The following is a 20669-nucleotide window of genomic DNA, read 5'->3' as shown; positions in this document are numbered from 1 at the left end:
AGCTATCACAACAATTTGAAGTTGAAGCACTTTGGTATGTGTCATGTGGCTCCTCTGCAAGATCCCCTGCTCACATAAATAAGGGGTTGGAGGGCCTGCTACTCCTACAGCTTTCTGTCCCTCCTCATACTGGCCCTCTGAGTGTGGGAGGTAAACTTCACAGATGTTCTTATACAATCATAGCTCTCCCTGATATATCTTTGTGAGTCAGGGTTTTGGCTACCATCCTAGTTATATGCTTATTATTAAATACATATATAAAGCATAAAAATCAGGCTGAAGGTTTGTGATTTTGTTATTTTCCTCCTGTGTACATCATACTCCCTTTCTTCATATTCTGCTTTCTTGAGACACCCATACAAAACAGTGTGAACACTTCATCCTCAAGCAGAGAATAAGCCCTAGTGGTTATTTAAAAAGAAGTGATTTGGGTCAAAGGTGTGTGTGTTTGTGTGTGTGTGTGTGTGTGTAAAACAGAGTTAACTGCACTGTAAGGTTTTGATGTATATGGAGCACTATAAACAGATTAGAAAAGAAGTGAAATAAATTGTCTTTCAGATTAAGACAGCGTATAGTGCAGGAGAAACCCCAGGCTTTTCAATCCTTGCAGATCCCTTCCAGCCAAAAACTGTACCTTACCTTCTGTGCTGCAGTGCCCAGGTAAAAATGAGAATCCTGCCTCTTCAGCAAAAATGCTGCAAATCTTACTGCAGATGACAAAATACAAAGCCACAGTACTGCAACAGCAAGCTACAGAGCTTCCTGGAAGGGCACAATCTCAGGAAATCAAGAGGTGCCTTCCACATTTATTTATAAGTTTGTTTTGCTTTGCTTTCCTGCCTCCCCCCACCCCCCTTCTCAGTGGCCACACAGACTGTGAGAACTGTTACTGCACCAGATGGAGCAGATTTAAATTTCATATGAGAAGTAAAATATTGGGTAAGAGAATGTGAATCATCTTAATGTTGTATAAGGGTTATCATTTGCGCTCTGTCACCCTGTTCTGTGTTACAGATGAGACCCTCCACTGTAGTTGTAACCAATGAACACAGTATCAGCAAATGAAGCCATTCTAAATGATGGCCCCTAAATGGCTGGTACCTTCTCCCACACCATGCTATCTATGGGTTATCTGAAGGTTCTCCACAGAGTGCTTTAACAGTTCAGTAGGGTGTCTCTGGCCCCAATATGTTGCCTGTTTTCTGAAGGCAGATGTCCTTGTGGTTACAAATGCAACAGCAGAGACTGATGGGTGTTCCCCAGCTGCTGCAAAAACTGGTGGATGGGCCCAATGTAGCCACCAATGTGCTGGTGGCACATAAGGTCTGGGTAGAAGTTAGCTGTGAAAAATAGTTGCCTCCATTTAATTGACTTTCCCTTAAGGGAGGGGGGAAAAAAAAAAAAGACATAAGCACAGAAGTCTGTTCAAGCCATTGGAAATTTCCTAAACATATAGGTGTCATTGATTTAAAGTTAGCAGATCCATTGTCTATAGCACCTTCTCAGACTGCTTCTCAGAAGGAGAAATCCTGTATTTGTGAAATTCAGGTGCCAAACAAAAGATCGAAGTTTCAGTCTTGATTGGGGCTGTTAGAGCCCCTCCCAAATGCAGTAAGTCATTGGCCTAAAGTAATTTACCTTTTCTGATGGCTGGAAGTAAGGTACATAAAATTCTTATGAATGCCCGTCTGAAATAGCTCTTTTTAGCTACCAAGTGCGTTTGTTGCACCTGCAATTATTGGAGTAATTGACAAGGTCTATTTTTCCCACATTAGACTAAAAATGAAACATTTATTTTGACACATTGGGCTACTGCCATCTGTGCCCTAGCATCAAAACATTTTTTTAATGTTCTATTTCAGCTGCTCCAGTTGGCCTCCAAAGAGCTTAAAATCTGGCGAAAATAGCACCAATGTTTAACTGTGCACAGAAGGTATTATTTATATGTCAGTAGCACATTGTTGGCTTTCTAGGTCTTTAACAGCTGTATATAATGACATGATCCCTTACACATGTTAGTTTTCATGGAACATGTCACATGGCTATTAAGTACAAAGCTGAGGGTCAGCAAATCATTTTGTATTTTTCTCATGTATAAAGATGATACACAGTCATTGCATGGAATCTCACTGTAAGACAGATGCTATATTATTTCATCAAATGTAATGATGCACTTTGCTTGCATTTGCAGGAAAAAAATATTTCTGTTAATCTGAGTCTATTCTTCAAATATCAGGTTAAGAGTTCCATTTAAATCTTCTTGTATATAAATATATGGTATGTAATACCAACAAAAACATCCCCACAGGCAAGAACTAGGGCTTGGCTCTCAGATGACCCAATTTTGAGAGAGACAATAAGATTACTAGATTGAGGTGCAGCTGATATCGGTGCCCAAGGCCACCTCTAAACTTCATCACAGTCTGTGATGCAAGGTCACCTTACTTCATTGACTGTAAGCTGTAAAACAAACAGAAGATTCAGCTGTGTAAATTCATAGAATTTACAGAAACCTGTATTTTCAGTAGAGGCCTGTTCTGTAGTTCCAAGTTCTTCTGGCTACCTTAAGTCTAATCTTTAATATAAAAGAATACTGGCAACAAGACTTTAAAAATTCTAAAGTTAATTATAACAGTAAGTAAATATAAACATGATTATTTTGGTTAACCATTAGAGGAATCACCTGAGAAGTAATAACAAAATGAAAATAACCTTTTTTTTTTTTTTTTTTTCCTCAAACACTGCTAAACTCTTCCAGTTCCTAAGCAGTACTTTCCAGATGCTGCTTGATATGACTTTTGTCATAAAACTAAGGATGCACATCAATCTGTAGACACGTGGCCTGGGAGTTACAGGAGAAAAAAATGTCTTCAGGCAGATTTTTAGGCAAAATGCATGCATCATTCTCTCAGACAAATTGTGAAACTTTACCCTCTGTTGTTGATGCTGAAATGGAAAACATTACAAAAATAAATGTCTTTTGATTCAACCACGTCTTGTTCACTTGGGACAGGAGCTTGGGGGAGGGAGGGAGGGGAGAGGGGCTGGTTCAGCAGTTTGGATTGCCGAGGTGTTGTATTATTCCATAAACTACTACTCTACATAAGTTAGTAACTGCTCAGTATCCCTTTCTTCTCACTGTTCAATGCTCCAGCATCTAATTTCAGTTAAAAGAAAATTGTAGGTTTCATAAAATAAATTTAACAAAAAGGAAAATATTCTCCATTTTTGAATGTATGTGAAGCAGTCTATGTGAGAAATGTTACATGAGAAAATGTTACAAAATTGAATTCATGTGATTCAGTGGTGAGTTTGGGGTTAAAATAACAGCACTTATAATTAAGCAAGGGTGTACAGTTTAGCCAGAAGCTGAAAGCCATAACTGGGTTTGTCAAAAACAGACTTAGAAGCCCCTGGCTTGTCAATACAGGCTGAAGTTAAACCTTATTCCCCTCTCTATTCTTCTGTTTTGTAACAGTTGCAACACACATGTACATCCCCGTAGTTGCATAGCACGTATTATGACACTTTTTTTTTTCCCCACATCTCAGTATCATTCAGGCATCTTGGGGTTAACAGGAGTAAAGAAGTCTATTTTTGAGATTGTCTGAGAGTTCACTTTGATTATTCATAGATGAATCAGCATGTCGTCATCTCTGTAGGTCTAGACGTAAGAAAGGTATAATATCCAACCCCATACAAGTCACGACTGCAATGAAAGCCCTTTATCTGAGCAGCACGAAAGCACATCCACTCAGGAATCAGATACAGGCTCAGAAGCAGTCAAGCAAGAGCAGCTCAGCTAAAGCTCTGGGGAAGAAAAGAAAATGCTGGCCTGAAATACTGTGAAATATAAATAACAAGACCAATTTGGGTTGCATAAGCATATGCTGAATGACATGTGGAAAAAATAATAACCTATAAAACCAGGAGTCACTGTTTCCCCAAAAGTAAAGCCATTCATGGCAGTTTAAGCCCTTTCTTGTTCAACTCTGCTATACCTGCAAAAGCCATCTTTGCTGACAAAATATTCATCGCATCAGTGTCATCACAAGAAAGGTTCATGGGCATCTGGCTGTATTTATTTAGTCAGCAGCTTCAATATTTCCCTTTTTCAGTAAACCTCACATGACATTACAAATGCAAAAGCTGAAAGCTCACTAGGGATTATATGGCAATGTGAATTTTACAGATGAGGTTAAATGTTATCTAAAACTTCATAGAATGGTTTGGGTTGGAATGACCTTAAAGGTCATTTAATTCCAAACCCCCTTACTTGTTAACATTTTTTTTTTAATTCCTGCAGGACAGTTGCTGCACAATAAAAGAGATTTTCACATAAATCTGTAGACTTTACAAGCCCATCCCTCACTATTTTTCAGTGGAAAACTGTGTTTTAGCTGCTCCAACTCTAATGGGATTCCCTGCAGTGCTACATAACCTGCTACCTTTGGTCAGATTAATATCTCAAGGGCAGAATTTTCTTCAGTGAAAACAAGTTTCAACAGCATGGATAAAATACAAGATACTGGGATAATACTTGGAGGAAAAGCTTATGTTATTTTAAAATAAAATCAGTTTCACAAGTAAGAGACTCAAGTATTGCTCCTAACTTGATAAGATAGTTATGGTAAGTGTTAGAAAATGTGGAAATCTGGGGAAGATTGTAACAGACTATAGAGAGTAAATCCAACAATCTGATTTGCTCATCAAAGACTTATATTGCAGTATAGTCCCCATTCTTACCCTGTGAAAACTCCTCAAGTGCCTTATATGAGGTCTCTCTCAAATCATTTACATTTAGTATATTAAGCCATATATCCAAGTAATGATTTTTTTTTATATATTTTTTTTTGTATTTAAACTAACAGTTCATTGCATCTATGAGTACTACCAAGTCTGTGATCATAATATGTTAATACAGTTGGTGACCCAACAAAGCAATGTTGGCAGATGCAACTTGCCCATCTAGAGAAGATACTACTCTGGACCACATCAGTATAGGATACCTGATATATAGGACACAAGAGAGAGAGAGACTGGCAAGTAAATGATAGTTAGCATGGGTATTTTTTATGTTTCCATTAAATATACAGAGATGAGAGCATATCTGGAGAGGGACCAATTACAAGTAACCCCGCACAAACAAGCATAATTAACCAGATTTAAGAAGCAGTAATGATCATTCTTTTAACACAGCGTAAGTCTGCCTAAAGAGGTGAACACATCAAAAAAATGCAGCATGAAATTTTAAAAAATCTTTGACTAGTTTGGCTTTGGGGAGCTTGTCAGATTATTAACTTTACTTTAACCTAATTTTAATTTTGTTTAATGTGATTTCTTTTTCCATGAAGCTCTTTGAAGGAATGTTGTTTATGCAAATAAACTACATGGAAAATTGGTTTTATAACTAAATGACAGTTGACAGACTAGACTGTAATAGCCAACTGGGAACTTCTAAAGCATGATTTGTTTACTCAGTAGTACAAATTGCATAGCTCTGATTATTAAGGACAGTAAATATCTTAATAGTGGCTATTTTAATTAACAGAGTCCTACGGCTGGATTTCAGTCCCTGCTAAGACAGTTTTGTACTGCTCCAGTGGCAGCAAAAATAGCCTCAATCCTTATTTCAGTACTTGCCCTATTTAATAGTTCAGAGGAGCTGGAATAATGAAGGTCAGATTTATCCCATTCATTTCCTACCAAAACAATGCTTCTTGCTTGACTGTTTGTTCAAATAATAAATCCTTCCATTTTTATCCTGTCAGCTATAACTTCTTTTTTGCCTTCATCTGACTCCATAGTTCTTTTGTTCCGGTAGGGATGCAAGTCCTTTAAGAAATCCCTCTTCTCCCAAATCTTAAATTATACCTCGCTGTCAGACCTTTGAAATTGTTTTAGAATTTCTTGCATCATTTGAATTTCAAGGTATGTTTTGTCATAGACTTCTACAGAATTAAAACCAAAATGAAACTGTACAGCTGCTACATCTGTAAGTAATATGACAACCTTCTCACATCTTCACATGTAGAAATATGGATTCTAGGTAGAGAGAAAGCTATTGCATGTTGCCATTTTCCTTCCAGTGCAAGATTTTGCCTTCTGACAACAATTTAAAATAACACATTAAGAAATTTTGCAGCATGGACCCTGCAGTAGTTCTTGGCATTACTGCTTAGCTCCACTTCTATCCTGCACCATGATCCTATAATTCTTTGAACTGATTAAACTGGGATGCAGGTAGCTAAAGACAAATATACCACATATTGTAGGTGGCTTGCTCTAACCCTCTTAAATGAATATTCCAGTTATTTTCCAAGAGGATCTACTGTGAGAATTGTAGTGTTCTCCCTAAGCTGAGGAAAAACTGTAATTAATACATGTATAAACATCAGTTTAATTTTTGGAAGCTCAGTATTCCCCAAATATACCTTTATTAAGTCATCTGTGATTGATTGCTGCTTTAAGGAAATTTGTAGAAACACACAGCTCTTTGGTCCTTCCTGACATCAAAGCCAGTGCTCTAACTTACAATAACACAAAAACACAGCCCCTATGCAGCAGGAGATGGAGAGACTGATTCCAGAGACCTCGGAAAGCCTTAGCAGTCAAATTAATGGGGACAGAGAGCAGGTGGCCACAAGCTTCCTAACAAGTTATTTTATGAGCAAGTGAAGCCCTTTAGAAATGACCAACCTTGGATTTCAAAATATATTCTTCTTGTCCTCTTTCCCATCTGTAGGCATCTCAAAACTCTTTGGGAAAGGATATTTGTTGGATGTTTACATTATGGTCTGTTTTATTCCATCTCTGCCCACTCTATATGCCATGGTGACACAGGTCAGTGAAAACACTGCAAGGAAAGAGCCATCTGAGAAATCTGGAGCAGACAGAAAGCTGGCGACAACTGTCAAACTGTCAGGTGAGCAATGCCATGAATAAAATATCCCTAACCTAGCTATGAAATCATATGGGGCTGCTGTGAAGCAATCGCAATGTTAGTGTAGGAATGAAAATCATCTGGACAATAAAAGAGGAAGCTGAGTTATGGTGCAGGATGTCAAGTCAGCTATAATTAGGGTAATCCAGTTGAGGTAGAATAATAATGATAGGGTGCAACATAAATAGGAAGAGTACACATTGTTCAGGAAAGCTACAGGCAAAAGGCGGGGTAGTGAAAGAGTATTATAAATTCATAATGTGCTAAGCTAAAAAAAAAAAAAAAAAAAGAAGATAACATGATAAAATGGGTAAGTTTGATTCAAAAACAATTTAAGAAAGGATCATAAAAAGGTTTGGATAATGCTGGATGTCTGCTTTAGCCCCCTAGAGTTTAATTTGTGCTGGATAAAGATCTCCATAACATTATTAGAAAGAGAAATATTAGCACTAGGAGAGATTTACTGTCTTTATGGGAGATTTTGACCTTCTAGAAACAGGCTTTAAAATAAATATTGCTAATAATGGCAGAAAGTAAGAATATCTGGCTATGGTAAGTAAAAGATTTTTTCACTGAACAAAGGAGTTATAACAAAGCCATACATCTGGGAAGGGAAACAATAGTTATGTATTTGGAGTTAAACATTTGAAAACTTGACATCCTTGGGATGTCTGTGAGTCACTAGTGTAATAGGGAAGAAACAAAAAGTGTTCAGACATGTCAGGCAGCTAAAAAAATATCAGGCAGTAGTTCAAATGTATCTACAACACAATACACTGTTCTTCTTAACTTTTTTAAGAAAAAGATATTTTGATAACCAGTTTGAGGATAGAGCTTTTTTCTTATTTGACCTGAAGAGTACAGATGGACAATATGTAAAACCACTTGAAGGCAGAAGAAAGTGTGATTAAAAAAATTATCTTGGCTTGTTTAGACAAAATAAATCAAGGCTGGAAGGAGTAGTAACACACGGAAAAGAAAAGAATTATTGTACCATAAATGATAACGCTGGCATAAAACCAACTGGACTTAGACCAGTACAAGTAAAGGATAAAAGATCCTTAATCACTAGAAGATTTAATTTCTGAGCAACATTCTGTATACAGACACACCAGAGCAAAGACAAAGAACATAGTGAATACGTAAAACTGTTATTTGATAATTAAGATGATCACTTCAGGTGACCTTTGCATCCAAGAGAAATGAGGTGATTTGGAGTTATGGCACTGACTAACAATGATATTTTTCATTCTTTACAGAAAAAGGTGATTTCCACTTTCTCTGTGAAGTATCCATTTTTGTATTCCTTGATCATGCATACCTTGTCAGTAATTTGGTTTCTGACTGCACTGTGCCACAATGTATGCACTTAGAATACGTAAGTCTCGGTACAATGTTTTTTGAAATATTTTTGAATGCATTTAGAAGAAAAATGTAAAATGATGAAGAATTATTTGATTAAAAATAGAGTTTCCCAGATGAAATGGTCATTTATGTATAGAATGTTACTATGGAGACACAATATGTTATTGAGACAAAAAAAAAATGTAGTTAGATGGATGCATACTCCTGCAGTCATATAATAAAAGGGACTTAAAATGGTTATGCTTATTGCTGTAATGTTAATTGCTTTTATTTCCCTCTGAAGTTTGATAAATGGGAGATGAACAGAAGAGATTCTCACTGTTTTTAAAGCTAGTGCTTCAGTCTGCATATTCAAGTGGACATCTCTGAATCGCTTAGTGTTACTGAGATATTTTTTGCCCTCAGAAGTAGATGTCAGTATTTTTCAGTGAAAGCTGAGTTACTCTGGCATCTAGCAATCTGCAAAAGCTGAAAACAAAATGACCAAGTGCATGACTGTATAACGGTATTTCAAACATCAAGAGTATGAGTTATCAGACCTTGAAGTTTCATGAAGCATGCTGGCACTTCTTACATAAGCAATGCTATACAAAAAGTAACTTCCACTATGATAAGATCTATAAACCCATTGTCTTTCTTAGATTACACTAAACCTTAATGACCTGTCTGTTGGAGACCTACTTGCAGAACTTTTTATTTTGCAAATATATATTGTGATGGAATGAAATATCTCTGCTATTCAAGATGCTTAAGCTGATGCTAGAGATAGGAAAAGACAACCTGAGTGATAGAAAAAACAGCCAGGTCTTCACAGCACTCATCTGGCTGTGTTTAATCCAAATGTAAGTTTTTGGTTATAAAGGGCAATCTAACTTACTCTGTCTTCACTAAAAACAATCCCATGCTGCTAGTGCTAGGTGTCCCCCATGCAGTGCTCAGGATTGATGACTGCAGCATGCTGTGGCCGAGCACTACAGAAATTCCTCAATACTTTTATTCCAGCCATCACCTTACTGCTGAAACTCAAGGCTAAATGCATCAGCTATAGCTGTCTGGGCTCTCTCGGCATCACCTTGCAGAAGGGAAGCACTTAACCACATTAGGAAAGCTTCTAAAATAAGTTAGTGAGTTGATGGCCAGATAGAAGCTATGCCCCATTGAGAGCAACCTGCAAATTGTCAATTAAAACTGCCAACTCACAGCTGAAACTATTTTACTGCATACTTCTGTTAATGCACTAAGTGGAGTCAGAATGGGTGACCTTAAGGTTGTACCTTGACAGCTTATAAGAGCCTGGCTATGCATTGCATTGACTGGCTATAGTGCAGAAGAAATAATTTTGCAACTTGGGGAAATGAAGTTCTTACTCTGTCATTCACTAAGAATTTATTTGCTGAAAAGAAATTCAATCCAGGCTTTTCTGATAGCAAACAAAAAGATGTGTCTCAGTTAAGTTGCCCCCAGATGAATCATAAAATATAACTTAATATGCACATGCATCTGTTTCATGGAAACTACAGACAGGAGGAAAATTATGTGAGTGTTTTAAAGGTTCTTTAGTAACGATGAGCTCAATTGTATTTTGTTAATGCAAACTTGAAGTTATAAAGAGGAAGAACAATAATGGATGGAATGACTTTCTCTCTTTCTGTCCTTTCCATTCCCCTTCCTTTCTTATTTTATATCTAGTTTAATAAGCTGATATTATGAGAGATACTTTTTTTTTTTTTTTTCCTTTGTTGGCCCTGAGATGCAGATTCGTTTGTGTTTATTTGTCTCCTGGAGCTGAATTCAGAATTACGGAAGCAGTTCTGGTAGAATCTCTTCTTAAGGTTGCTTTAAAACTACTGTGACTGCTATAATAATTCTGCAGTTTACAGGAATGATACAAAGAGACAATTGACCTTTATTTTCATTGTCCTGTTCCAGGATTACAAAAGACCATGGTCCCATTGCATGACAGAGGTCAGAATTTACTGACGCTGGCTGTACTTGCTACGGATAACAAAGTACTAAGGTATGCAATGTGATGAGTGGAAAATAGAAAAATATCATATATATCTGTTTTCTGGTAGTGGAGGCTGAATATTGGCTTGTTTTGTGCCTCATGTTACCCAGCCAAGATTCCTTCAGTCTGTCACCAACACAGCATCTTGTCGACTGTGCTGTCTGTCTTGCAGGCATGGAAATGCCACTTCTGCTTTCACCTGTTTTTCCTGGCAAAACTTCTGCTTTCACCCGTTTCTCCCCTCACCATAATGGTGAGGGGAAAAAGGTTGTTAATATTAAAGAGAAAAGTGCTGTAACACTTAATGAGGATGAAACTGGGGATGTTGACCATATAAAGGCTAATGCAGCTGCACAGTAATGTACAGGCATAGTTAAACCTACAGATTTTGGCACATTAGTCCGCTGAAGGCCAACTAGTCTGTTGTGAGACAGTGAGAGGTCACACTGATGGCAATGAATGGAAGCATGAAGTCTGAGCAAGAGGTTCCAGCACACTGGCTTTTTGGAGTTTGCTGACAGAGACAGGTGTACTAACCAGGAGGCTGTGTTATTTAAGTTACTTGAATTTCATAAATGGCAAACTGCAAGAAACTACTTAGCATACAGGAAAAATCTCATTTCTAAATGTTATCGTTGTTTTTCTTTTGTTTGTTTGTTTGTTTGTTTTTTTCACTTAATCTTCATAAATTCCAGCACAAAGGTGGACTGAACAAATTTGATTTGGATGATAGAATGGCTGCAGTTGTGAAAATTGCGCTTCTTGCCCACTAGATTTTGTTTAAGAAAATTTCTAACAATAGCAAAGAGCTCTTTGTATCTTTCCCGTTGACTTTCTCCAGCACACATTTATAGTCCTGAGAGTTGTCAGCATACCTGTTGTCAGTGCTGAGAGGCTAGAGGGAGAACAGAGAAATGTGTTTATTTCACCAAAAATAAAAGCTTGCGATGATCATAACTTCAATCCCTCTGAACTGTAAGTCATTCCCCTTAGAACATCAGACAATATAAACTGAACAGGGAGACAAACAACTTGGTCATTATTCAGGACAAACAAAGGATATTTCTCCTTTAAAAGAAAAAAAAAATGACAAAAATAAGCTTCAAACATTATTATAAACAGATCTCAAACTACTTCCCAGTATAAAATTTCCTTCTCAATATAAAATTTTGAAGAAAATATACATTTTTCCAATAAATAACATGGGCAATTGAAATCTGAAAAACATTCCATTTTAATTGTTAGAAATCGATGGGGAAAAATCACCTTAAAGTGAGAAGCAGATTTTCATTTTAAGTTTTTCAAGGACAAAAAAATAACATCTTACAGCTGTAGGTCGAAAGCCATAACAATAAAATTAGCTTTTGGGAATATAAAGGTTCTGTTGCATTATGAGGAAGTTAATACATAATTAAGCCTCAGGTATACTGATGGCTTCACATTTTCAAAGGTCTTAGGAGACCAAATTTGACATGATATATGGCTATATATAATGTTTACAGTTGTATATCAAAAACAATTTTAATAAGAGCTGTTGTACCAAATACCTCTGAAAATCCAGCCCTGGCTACCTTGTAAGAAAAGAGCCTGTCCTACTGGCTCATGTTTATCTGAAGAGGGAATTATTTCCTTCAGGATGTCAGGTATTGTGGGAAATTCTAATTATATTTTATAGACAAAGCATTATTTTTCTTCTTATCCATAAATTATGCATAATCTGCACATTGCTTTGAGAAAGCAAAGAAAACATAAATTAAGGATAGAGGTTATCTGCACAAATATGGCAAAGAGAAAGCACAGCCATTTATTCTCCTTGCTGTTCATGGAGCCTCAGAGACCTGGTTGTTTTTAGCAGCAAGTGTAACATTGGTATTACTAAATTATCCATTCCTAAGAACAGGTGCTTATATAACTCATGTTTACATCGAGTTTGAATGCACAAGTGACTACCTACACTGACTGATATGTCAGAGCCCAACAATTGTTTTTGTTTAAAGTAAATCATTCAAAAAGCAATTCACCACTTCTTGTTTCACTGTTTCAGTCATTAATGTTAAATCTATACTGTCTTTGCAATGTGAATTTTTTGTTTTCAGTTTCCAGTGAGTATTTTGATCCCTACTGAGATCATTCTTAGCGTGTAGGAGATTCCCTTTCTAGAGATAAATATATTTAATATCAATCCAACTTTTCATTTACTTTTGGGTAAGCTAAGCAAATTTATTTTGCTATGTTGTTTGCTCTTTCCCCCAGCTCTATCATCATTATTGTGATTCTGGTTTTGCCAGTTTCTTAGCTTTTCTTTTATTTATTTATTTATTTATTTATTTATTTTTATTCCAGGTTCTGAGACTGTAGAAGTAATTTATATGACTTTCATATAGTTGATTCTGGATCAAAAACACACTTGTACTTCTACTCACTAATTAACATGTATTTCTAGTGTCAGTGTTGGTTTTCAAGGCAATACTCAGGTGAACAGCACAGACCTTTTTTTTTTTTTTTTTTTTTTTTTTTTTTTTTTTTTTTATGAAAGCTGTTTAAGTTGAGTAACAATTCTGAAATGAGAAATTACATGGTCATGCATGTGTCCAGTCTGGTAGTGCATTGCACAGTCTGTTACCTCAGGCAAAGTAAATTGCCGGCTTGTCTAGAGAGATTTCATCTGCCTCCCACTGGTTTGGCAGAGCAACCTAACGTCTGCCTGTAGCTGAGCATGTAGATGTGTGTTAAATGTGTCCTGGGACCCCTGCAGAATTATGATCCCTCGTTTGTGATATTAATATAGCTATTAGAAGCCAGAAGAACACTGTCAGTATCGTGTCCAAACAGAAATATGAGACTCTGTGCCTGTTTCACACATGCAAGTGTAAAACATGTTACAAGTGAATGTACGCAAATCTCAGCAGTCACTTGCTGGTAAACTTGGCATTGTATGTGCAAACATGTGCCAGAGCCTGTATTGTTTTAAAATCTGCTTAGATTATAGGTTAGTAATCATTGCTTTTGAATTGAAATATTACCTGAATGGTATTTGGTGGGATTATATTTTTATTACTAATTTTATAATATTCACACAGGCAGGCACACACACACACTTTTCTTCCCAAATTATAATCCCAAATTTGGGATTTGACTTGGTCTTTGTTATATCCTATCAATGCAATCCCTTCAACATTTTTTTTTTTTTTCTCACAGAAGAAAACAGGCATGGATAGATCACATCATAATCTATCTTTAATGTCCTCGAGAAAATGCTATGATCTATCATTTGGTCTTGTATCTGAGACATTATATTTTGAGTTCAGGAACTTTTCTATAAAAAATTCAGTGTTTCAGTCCATTAGTTACTCACTTTAGTTTGACCCAGCTTTAACTAGATAGAGCATTGTGCAAATGAAATAGATGGGAAATGGCCTTCAGTAGAATGAATGATTTGATGACCTCCACTAATTTGCTATAGGACAATGACCACATTAAGGAGATTTTTTTATTTTTTTTTTTCTGGTTTAGAGAAGACTTCAGGCTATGTACTAACAACAAAAAATGTGGAACTGACTACTATGCCTATTTGATACCCCTTGCCCAAATACATTTCTAACATATATAAAGGGAGCTTTTACACATGCAAAATTACTTAATGTACTGACTTACATTACATATGTCTTGCATCTTTCTCTTATTTCTCCAATCTGTTGTTCTCATTATAGCAGAACCCGCAGTTTAAACTTCAATTCAAAGTACTGCTTGTTGAAATCAGCTTCAAATCTACCCTCTAATCATCTGAAGAGTCTTATATCTCTGGCTTCACAGTATTCAATAGGAAGAGAACTGCCATGATAGAAGGACAGATTGTTTTTATTATAAGTTTTTAGATTAGATTGAAATGTCCCTGATTAAACAGTAGTTCCCCATCAGAAATTAAGTTGTACCACTAACAAAAGTATCTAGCTAGCAATAAGAGAAAAAATCGGTGTGGACAGTGTTCATCTATAACAAAAGAATTGCTGACAGGTTTCAAAGACAGCTTTCTCAAAGCAGATGTACAGCAGTGCTCCCCCATGCAGTGAAGGCTTTCAGCAAATGCCTTTCCAGGAGTTTTCACCAGCAAGTGAAGCACAGGACACCTCCAGAGAGAAGACTTTGTTGGTCAGGAGGGAAGAATAAGAAAGGGTGTGACATGTTGATCTTGAATTTATGTCCAGTACATTTAAAGATGTCACTTAAGAGTGCTGAAAGACTATCCAGTGTGGTAACATACAAGATTGCTGGTGGGACTCATTAACAGCCCAGGACATTATATTTGATGAAAGCTGGCTTGGTGTTGGAAGGAGCAGAAGATGCTGTGAAGAGGGTATTTTAAAATGTCTACTGTTAACTAGTCTGTATTTGATCATAAATTTAATCATTTTAAATTAAAATTTTCTATGTATGAATCATAAATGGCTTTTAGGTCAAGCTAATCAGAACAGTTAAAATCACCTTCTTGCTGTCCTACAGGGTCTCATTAACCCACAAAGAAGAGGAAACCTTCCACTTCTTAGCATTCCATTTAATTTCTGCTCAAGTAACCAGCCTATTTCCATTTGTCTAGGTTGTCACTAGGGGAAAGAAAAAAAAAATCCATTTATAAATATTCAAAAGCTGATTTATTTATTTATTTATTTAAATATGTAAGTTGGGACTTCCTTGTGACTCAGCTTTACCTCCAGGAGTGACCAATATAGGAGGAGTCAGAATATCATTATTTTCCAACATTCTGAACCTCAACATCCCTTCATACATAAGCTGGGACTTCCAATGGGCAGACAGCATGCAATGTTGACCTTCACTTCAGCATGAGCTTCATCCCTGTAGTATGTACTTTCACTGAAAAAAGGGCCTTTGGAAGAGATGCGTGCTTTTTTTTATGTGAAACTTAGTAGAGATTAATCCTTTAAATGCTCTAATTATAGCCATTTAAGTATAAGGTATCCAAACTAAGCTTATCACCTTCAGAGAGACAACAGCTGACCTTATGGGCAAAAGATGAGCATTTGCAATTAGCAAGTGATCACTTCCTGAGATGGGCAGGTCTAATTACCTTTTCTGGGAACCTTGTTCTCTCCACTCATTATAAAAAGATAGCCTAAACAGTTTGGTCATATCACATCCTTAACTTTCAGAAGGCTAAAGTAGATGAGTTAAATCCTACCTTTATCCAAGGAGTGTCTAACTTGGGGTTAATGCCTGCTAGCAATTGCTGCTCATCACCAGGATGCTTAGCCTGTACAGGCTTAGCCTCTGCAGAAGACCAGTGAAGAAGACCAGAAGATTTAAAGACTGCATAACCCAGGAAACCAAAAACATCAAAGAAAGCAAAAGGTAGTTTCAGCTTAAGTAGTTGTTACTGTCAGCTAAGAAAGAGAAAAATGTTTCCTATCCCCCCTTAGGTAGTTTGTACATATGAGATTAATTAGGGTATTAAATGATAATAGTAACAGTAAAACAATTGTTAAAACAGGAGCCTTTTCAAGGATATAAAAAGTCTTGATTAGATACTCAAAGTATTGTCTTTTCAAACGACATTTTCCCATCTCTTCACTGTTTTACAGGCTACTGAATTTCAGAGTCATAACTGGACCCATCAAAAATGGGTATCTGGGACCTCATTTTCTCTTCTTGTCTCCTCTCATTTCAATATTAAATAAGATGTTCTTTCTCAGCCTGTGTTCAGACGCCGAAAGCTCATCTGCGAATTTGACTAGGGCTGAATGGATTATTCAAAGCATGCATGTTTGCTGCTTTGAAGGGGACTGTTTTGATTCCATTCATTAGAACAATAGTGCGAATAGTGTCCAAATGTACTCACTGTGACTGCCTGTAATGCTCTTATGTATATGCATGGCTACAGTCTTGTATTGTCATATGGACCCTTTGTGTAGGGTCTGAGTCATTTTGCTCTTGCTACAGAAGTTACTGTAGGAGCGCTTTCTCATCTATTTTTTCTGTTATCAATTTAAATCTTTAAAGGCAAGCAAATAAATTCTCTGCTGTCATCTAAATATATACTAATATTTAAGCAGCAGCATGTTTGAAGTCTGTAAACATCCATATTCATTCAGTATTTTTGCCAAAGTAAATGAAGCTACTGACCATTTGGAACCAAATGAGCTGTCTCTGGTGGCTACTTTCAGTTTTACAGTTTCTCATTAGTTTTGCTCAAGTCATGTTTTATTTTAAAAAAAAACTAGAAGTCCTGCCACCCCCCATCATAGATTAGTATATTCCTGTAGGTAAAACTAATTATTTTTAAAAATATAGTGCCCCCAAATTAAAATTCTCCTCCCTAATGGTCCTATATAAGTTTCCACAACTGTGATACGAAAGACAGGTATGATGGAAATACTGGAAGCATGTGATTCTTCTCCACAGTCTTGTGCCAGTTTCTAATTAGCACAGAAAGGTAAATGGTGCAAGGCAGTTTGCAGAGGTCTCCAGAGCCCCCTCTTTGTCTTCAAGACAGCTTTGCTGTTTGTCTTTGATTTATGGTTAGGGGGTCCCTGGATTAGGAACATCCAAAGGCAGTTGTGCCACCACAAGTATAGTTGTAAGCTTTCTTCTCTTCTGAAAGCTGTGAGAAATTTAGAGGTAGCCAGGGCGAGTGCTGGCACTCTCAGCAGCATCTTTAGTAAAAAAAAAAAAAAAAAAAAAAAAATACTGTGGGCTGATGTGCATGCTTGGACCAAGGCCCAGCCTCAGATGGCAGTTCAGTATAAATTATTTTAACCTTGATAACGCAGCAGCAGTTAGATCAATGAAAGACTTGTGAGGTCGTCTAGTTCCTTCTACCCGCTGAAGTACAGCTGTTCTCCATGAGGTGTCATTCAGACACACATTCAGTGTCTGGCTGAACAGAAAACCCCAGGGAATTCTTACACAGACTCTGAATGTTGAACTTTGTCAGAGGAGTCTCTTTCAAAGTAGGTGAAAATTAATGGAGATTAAAATGCCATAACGGATTGGGAATGCTCCCTGGCTTTGTCACAGGGAGGCCAGAACAGGTTTGTCCATTCCTGTGTGCTTAAGAAGATGGGTAACAGTTTAAGAGGCAAGGGTGACCTCTAGTACAGATGGAAAAAGGTGTGTATTAAATATTCCCATAGCCTGTCCAGTAAAATATCTTGTACTTGAGACCACTTTAAAGTGAACTGAAAACAAGCTGGTTAATAAAAAATAATTTTATTTTTATGAAGTACATTTCTGCAATGAATACGATCCCTTTTATTGGTTTGTTTGTGTCTTCTAGTTAAAAAAAAAAAAACAAAAAAAAAAAAACAAAAAAAAAAAAACTTAACTGGGCAAGAGAGAAGGTGGCTGTCTCTTTGCTTCATCCTGACTTCTGCCCTCTGGGTTTGGGGAACCTCCTGGAGCCTGGAGCCAGAGGTACTGTGACCCTTATAGAAGTCACTGGGCTCACAGATTTCCATATTTTGTTATGATAGGATTTGGATAATTGTAAATATTGTTGTTTGAAAAAAAAAAAAAAATGTTTTTTACAAGTATGCTTTACATGGCTATATGATAGAAAAAGATCTGGGCCTCTGGAAAGAGAGTAGGTTGAAAATGACAGGTGTCTTCATGTGTCAGACCTTCATGCTCCTTTAACTGAAAACAGGTAAAGTCTAATACTTCAGAGTTAAAGAAACTGAGTTTGCCCTTCTGCAAAGGCTAGCTAAAGGTTCATGCATAATTTAAGTCATACTTACACTCTATTTTAAGGTTTTAGGTGAGACTTAAATGACTTATCCGTCTTAAGCTGAATTTTCCCCCTAGAGAAGCAATCTATATGCAAAGAGTAAATCAGAGATACATTAATTTCTTCACTACATAACTTCAGTAAGAAACAAGGTGTTTTTTTGTGTGTGTTTTATGACTCGAACCACCTAGAAGGCAATGAAAAAAAAATCCCTGTGCATCACTGAGGTGCCATCTTTCCTACTAAGAATGAAGGTAATGCTCTGTGACACTAATGTAGCCTTGCACCATCTGCTTTTTCAGTCAATAACACTCAAAGCTGTTCCTTTCAGAATTCATTCATTTTAAATGTTTAATTTTTTGGGTGGAAATTATATAGATTGTATCATTCTTTTCATATGTGGTTTTGTTTATAATGGATTTATATATTTTAAAGTCAAAGAGACTAAAACTGAAAATTAACAAGATAGAACTTAGTTGTGCAAAGTTCTCAAAGTAGACATTTCTACATTATAAGCTATTACTGATATAGATATACAAGTCCTTTGGAGGGGAGGGGATTTACATTATTCGTTAAGGTGTTGTGTTTTTTTTTTTTTTTGTAACTTTTTAAAAGAGATCAGAAAAAGGAAAATCAAGTGTTTGATGTTTCTTTTCCAGTAAATTTCGTAGTGAAATAAAAACTCAGGATGGGCTGACAAACATAATCAAGTGTTTCATGCTTTTTAGGTATGGGAAGTTGACATGTAAACTGTAACCTCGCACTGAATAGAGCTATTCAAACACACAACTGTGGGTGTCAGCTCCAATCACATCCAATGGTGTCAGGGGAAAGAGGAGGGGCGCTAAAGAGTTATTCAAGGCAATGTTAACTTCTCATTGCAAAACTTGAACTCTGATACCAAACATTACCTGCCAATAATCCTTTGAAACCAAAACATGTGCCAAGTCCTTATCCATATAGTACTATCCATCTACATGTATGCCCCGTAGTACTAGGGACCATGTGCAGTAGTGGTTTCTTCCTCTGCCTAACCTGAGAAGAGGTACGGTCCTTTCTCACAAATTTGGGTCTAATTCCTTATTAAAGGCTTTGTCACTATCAGTTTGTGTTAGTGTAAATTCCTCCATTTGCCAATGCAAACACTGAAACCAGTGAAGCTACAGAATTTGGAAGTTCTGCACAAAGGAAATTTTATGTTGGCAGTCTATTAAGATGTACATTGTGAAAATTAATTTTTATAGATGATCGTACTATTTGGGGATGGCATTGTATTTTTTAACCTATAATATTAAATTATTTATGCATAAAGGTAAGTGTGCCAAAGCAACAGTGAGCCTGAGGAAGTCTCCTGTGCACAAATTTGAATGTATCACAGGGAATGCGTTTGTATGGAAAAAATTGAAAGAGACACCAGAGGAGCTACTGTGTAATATGAACAGACAAAGCAAAAGGGCTACATGACAATCCAGGGAAAGAAAGAGAACTGTCAGATGGAATATAAAGGTGGAGCAATCACAGCTCCTTGGGCTGTGTTTAACTCCATTGGTGCCATGCCAGGGGGAGTGCCAAGATTAATTATTCATCAGTCTGTATATAGCAAACTTCTATGGTCTAGATACTTGTTACTAAAAATAGACCTCCCCACGAGACTTTCCTATCAACATATGCAATATACTCATATACAAGCAAAGGATTAGAGCAAAGAAAGGGCAGGAAAAATTTGAAGATACGTACTTTGCCTTTATATCAGCCAGTTTTTCCAGGAGACACATTAAGTGTTCATTGGAATGTTGTAATTTGGTGTTGCTCTGTTTCTGCACTGGCCAGTACTCACAAGCTATATTCAAAGGTCTTACTAAGATACACCCATGCAGAGAACAAATTAATATATATAGATGCCAGGTTTCTTGTTCTCATGAGTAGCTGATATCCTGGCAGATCTTTCTCAAGCTGTGATGTGAACTGGCAAGTGGGCTGCCAAGAATGAGATAAAAGAGCATGACAGAGACTCCAGAGTATGGTAATAGTATTCTCATCCCAGCCACACTTACACTGTTATTTTATTTATTATTTGTTACATGCCTGGGGTATGGCTGACACATTGCAAGAGAAAAGAAAAGATACTACTCTTGTGTCCTTAATGTATTTTGCTGTGAAACACATAGCTGTGCCTTCTGCGAAAGAAGACAGGCAAGCTTCCTTATTTCTGTGAGGCATAAGCTTTTCAGAAGCAAAAAATAACATCACAAATTCTAGTAATTCAAAAATAGTACCTGCAAGTTTTGTTACTTAAAAAACTGAACAAATTATTTCCACGGTTGTGAGGGTTGTTTTTTTTTTTGTTTGATTGATTTTTGTGTGTGTGTGCGTGCATGTGTGTTTTGTTTGTTTTGTTTCTCCCCATGGCAAGTTGTTTCTTACTTAGATATTTTGTTTTTCAAAGAGACAACTTCAGATTTTCACATAAGGACCGTTAATGAGTGCTCCTCTCATGCCTCTGGAAGCCTGTATCTCATTTCTGGTCTACAGAGCTATAATTAATGTCTCAGTATACTCAGTGTATAACACATTTCCCTCTGACATGCCCTAACCATAACAGAACCTGTGAAATC

The sequence above is a fragment of the Netta rufina genome, assembly GCF_964035555.1.
Source record: "Netta rufina genome assembly, chromosome: 7".
NCBI classification, from domain to species: Eukaryota; Metazoa; Chordata; class Aves; order Anseriformes; family Anatidae; genus Netta; species Netta rufina.
This window is presented reverse-complemented; position numbering follows the sequence as displayed.